Raw genomic sequence first — 4,310 nt, 5'->3', positions numbered from 1 at the left:
CTGGAATTTGTTTTTGCCAAAAAACGTGGGTGCGGCGACTGGGGAGCATCACGCCCTCAGCGCGCGGTTAGCGCCGGTACACCCCTAGGCGGCGATTTTTAGCGCCTCCTGAGGGGCCAACGGCTGAAGATGCTCTAATGCACCTTACAAATATCTTCTTAGAATTTTTGTCAGAGCTTGGATGTCGGGGCGACAGCCTTGGAAGGCTGTTCGCCTGGTTGGCTCTCTAGTGGGCACCATGGCATCGGTGGTGGCTATGTCTCTTAGCTGTGTGGGCGGCGAGAGCTATGACGGCGGGTGACTCAGGCTTGCTCTACCTCTGGAAGTGGCGGCACCCTGATCCGGGCCCGGGGATCTGTTCTCATCACTATTACCCTCACGACCTCATGGCGGCACGAGTGAGTTGCCGAACAAAAGCTCTATGCTTGGTCGCCAATGACGGCGACATCTGTGGGCACTGTTTTTTTCTTGAAGACTTCATTGTGAGGCTCTCCTCCATGTCCGTTCCCGGGTGAAAACTTTTGTCCTTCATGGATTCGGCTTCATGTCGTTATCCCTCTCGAGGGCGTTGTTGTGGAATGTAAGGCGGTGTAAGGTGTAGAGTGACATTGTACTCAGTTCTTCATGTACTCTTTTTACCGAAAAAGGCTTTCTCCCCACTTTATATATAAAGCATTGATAAAAAACAACCTGGTACAAACGCACGCCATCACAACACATGCACACACCCAAGGCAAGATACATAAGCGCTGAGCGCAGCAACACCACCCCAAGCTCTACAAGAGCAGCTGGGTCCTCGACCATGAACACGCCACCGCGAAGAGATGAAGCCGCATATGACGAACCGTGGTCTCCAAGGCGGTGCCTTCAGGAAGGATACGACACCGGAGCGCCGCCACTGCCCGACCCGAGAGTCAGAGTTTCCCCTAGAGCAACACGACGGGCAGTGATGGCTGCAGCGACGCCTTCAAGAAGGGAAAGAGCTTCGCCGCCGCCGGTCCGTCCAAAGATAGAAGAGATTTTCACCCCGGCCAATACTCACCGCCACCGAACGCCACACCCCGGCGACCATGTCGCCCACACGACCATGGTCATAGGGCAGCACCAAGGCACGGGCTTTGCCCATGAGCACCGCGACACCACCACCAGGGCCGCCGCCCGACATCCAAGGCCTCGACGCCACCTCACCAATCATCCAGCGCCACGCCACCTAAAGAGACGGGTGGAAAGGCCCCGCCTTTCGCACCCCTGAGCTGCCCCCAACTGGCCGCCATTGGCATGTCCTGCTGCCGGGCGCTAGATTAGCGCGGTCGTGCTGCCGGGCGCGAGAAGGGCGCGGTCCTGCTGCCGGGCGCGAGACGGACGCGGTCCTGCTGCCGGGCGCGATACGGGCGCGGTCCTGCTGCCGGGCGTGAGACGAGCGCGGTCCTGCAGCCGGGCGCGAGACGAGCGATGAACCACAGCTGGGAAAAGCCCAGTCCTTCGATGCAAGTGGTGCGCGGGCAACGGGGAGAGGAATCGAAGGCCGCCGCACGCCGCCTACGAACGAACCGACGCCGAAACATGTCAGCCGTCGCCGCCGACGACTTGCCAAGCTACCGTGGATCCCTCCACAGCCGGAGCTGCAGCCACACCAAGCCACTGCCCATCCCGCGCCGCCCGCCGGACTCCAGGCGATGAATCCGCCGGGCACGCAACCACCAGATCGGCCAGTGCACCGGCCGCAAAGAGCACAGCCGGAAGCAGCCAGCCACCCCAAGCCAGGGCCGGCTCAGGCGTGCTCGCGCACGACCCCAGCACCTGTGCCCTCCGCCCCCTGCACCCTGCCGCGATGCGACAGCCGCCGCCGCCAAAACCGCCCGCCGCCACGCACCAATGCACTAGCCGCTCGCAGCCCCCCCTCGCCCCACGCCTAGCCGGATCCACGCCGCCTCCGCCACGAACACGGCCGCCCGCGCCATTGGCAAGGCCAGCCGCGCCGCCGCCGCCAGGCCCAGCGCAAGCGCCACGCCCTCATGTGACCACCGAATCCCGCGCTGCGAGTGGCCAACGAGGGGGAAGAGAACCCCGCCGCCGCCTACGCCGACCGGGCTTTGCCCGGCGGCGCTCACAGGCGGCAGCGAGGGGGGCGGGGCGGGGAAGAGGTGGCCGGCGGCTCGATCTAGGGTCCCCCCCCCCCGCTCGCGGGAGCGGGCAGGACGAATAGTTTTCCCCCATGTACTCTTTTTCAGTAGCATAGTCGTGTGCGTCTCACGTGATTTGGTATCTTGGGATCAGCGTTATATGAGGTTCCCCTCACTTTGTATCCATCAACCATCTACTCCATTGTGGGGTTGCTTTTGTAAAGCGGGGCGGAAGCCTGTTTAAAAAAGAGTTGTCATGGCATTCTAATCCTGTGTTTTCATATTCCTAAGAGGGTGCTTGGATACGTTTTAGTCCCATGACTAAAAGTAGTGGGATTAAAACTTGCTAGCCTCATCCATGCTTGGATCCAAATACTAAAAAGACTACAATCAAGTTATTGAGCATTTATTATCCTCCAAACCCTCCAATCCAAAACTCGCATGTGTTCAAGGAGAGGAATTAAATGAGGAGAAAGAGGGTTAATACATATTTTAGTAGATTTCCTATGAGGGTGCTTGGATACATTTTAGTCCCATGACTAAAAGTAGTGGGACTAAAACTTGCTAGCCTCACCGATACTTGGATCCAAATACTAAAGAGACTAAAATCAAGTTATTGAGCATTTATTATCCTCCAAACCCTCCAATCCAGAACTCGCATGTGTTAAAGGAGAGGAATTAAATAAGCAGAGAGAGGGCTAATACATATTTTAGTAGGTTTCCTATGACTAAAAAATTTTAGCCCCAAGACTAGTTCTAGCCTCTCTTTAGTCAGGGGTGCTTGGAACTTTAGCCTCTAAAAGAGATTATTTTTAGTCAGACTAAAAATAGTCCCTTGGATCCAAGAACCCTCTATGACTAAAAATTTTTAGCCTCAAGACTAGTCCTAGTCTCTCTTTAGTCAAGGGTGCTTGGAACTTTAGCCTCTAAAAAAGACTATTTTTAGTCAGACTAAAAATAGTCCCTTGGATCCAAGCATGCTCTAAGTTTTCAAATAGTGTTGTTATGCACACGACATCTTTTCAACGTGAAGTAAGTACTAGTTTGGTTTTTCAAATCCTATAAAACAAGAAGCCCTGTTTGTAAGATGTTTAAGCATTATTACTCTGGCGATATCATTGGAAAACATCCCAAAGCCTAGGATACTGTGCAAACAAGGAATGACAAAGTCAAAAATCTCCGCGTTGGGTAAACCGATAACGAACATTTCATTAATATCGGCTGGCACCTCAACTATTACCCTTCATTAACCCCCCACTCTATCACTTCCTTGACGTCTCTTCCTCTTCTTCAAGTTATTTTTTTTCTCTCGAATATGCACGAGTGTGCATATTATATATTATAGAAGAAAGGCAAAGAGTGCCTCCACCATAGTTCCAAGGTTCATATTATAACACTCCTAATCCTCACTACTAGCCCACCGTTCAAGCCGAAGGAAGAAGGGGTCCATGTCTCTCTTAAACTTGCCGGCAATAGACCACATTCTTCCTTCCGACCTTACTCTACCTAGTAAAACACCTAACGAAGGTGATGCCCCATCAAACACAATAGCATTGCGATGCTTCCACAACTCCCACAAAGTCAGCAAGAAAACCGTATGAAGATCCTTCTTGTGCCAGCCGTTAGTCCCATGCTTCTCTGCAAGCCAGATGGCTAAGGAATCGTGTGCAGTCGGAGTCCAGTCCAGCATGCCCAGCGCCTCACATACTGCAGCCCACGCTGACCTGGCAAAGACGCACGTCAGTAGCACATGATCAATCGTTTCGTCCTCCTGGTCGCATAAGGGGCATGCATCCTGGTGTGGGAGGCCTCTCCTCGCCAGTCTGTCAGAGGTCCAACACCTATTTCTTAAGGCAAGCCAAGCAAAAAACTTGCAGGTAGCTGGGGCGTGAGACTTCCAGGTCAGCTCTGCCATAGGCTCAACCGTCCGTCCCCAAAATTTTGCCGCGTAAGCCGAGCGCACCGAGAAACGGCCGTTGGTCTCCCATCCCAACTTCAAGTTATTATGTTCCCTTCCCCCATCCCAACTTCAAACTCCACACAACACTCACCCGTCCACCCAAGTTCTGCCTCCACCATGGCCTCTTCCTCTTCCCGCGTCCATGTCCAGAACCACATCGCCCTCCAAGCCGCCCGCGATGGCGACCTGCGCACCCTCAAGGGTAACTGCATCTCTCTCTCTCTCTC

The 4,310-nt window shown here is 54.3% G+C and overlaps 1 pseudogene; it reads left to right on the top strand.

Moving 5' to 3' along the window:
- Window positions 1–4,200: 4,200 nt before the first annotated feature.
- The window catches only part of LOC119299971, an 11,075-nt pseudogene continuing 10,965 nt past the window's right edge, over window positions 4,201–4,310 (top strand).

Source organism: Triticum dicoccoides, chromosome 5A (genome assembly GCF_002162155.2).
Source record: "Triticum dicoccoides isolate Atlit2015 ecotype Zavitan chromosome 5A, WEW_v2.0, whole genome shotgun sequence".
In the NCBI taxonomy this organism is placed as follows: Eukaryota; Viridiplantae; Streptophyta; class Magnoliopsida; order Poales; family Poaceae; genus Triticum; species Triticum dicoccoides.
This window is presented reverse-complemented; position numbering and strand designations above follow the sequence as displayed.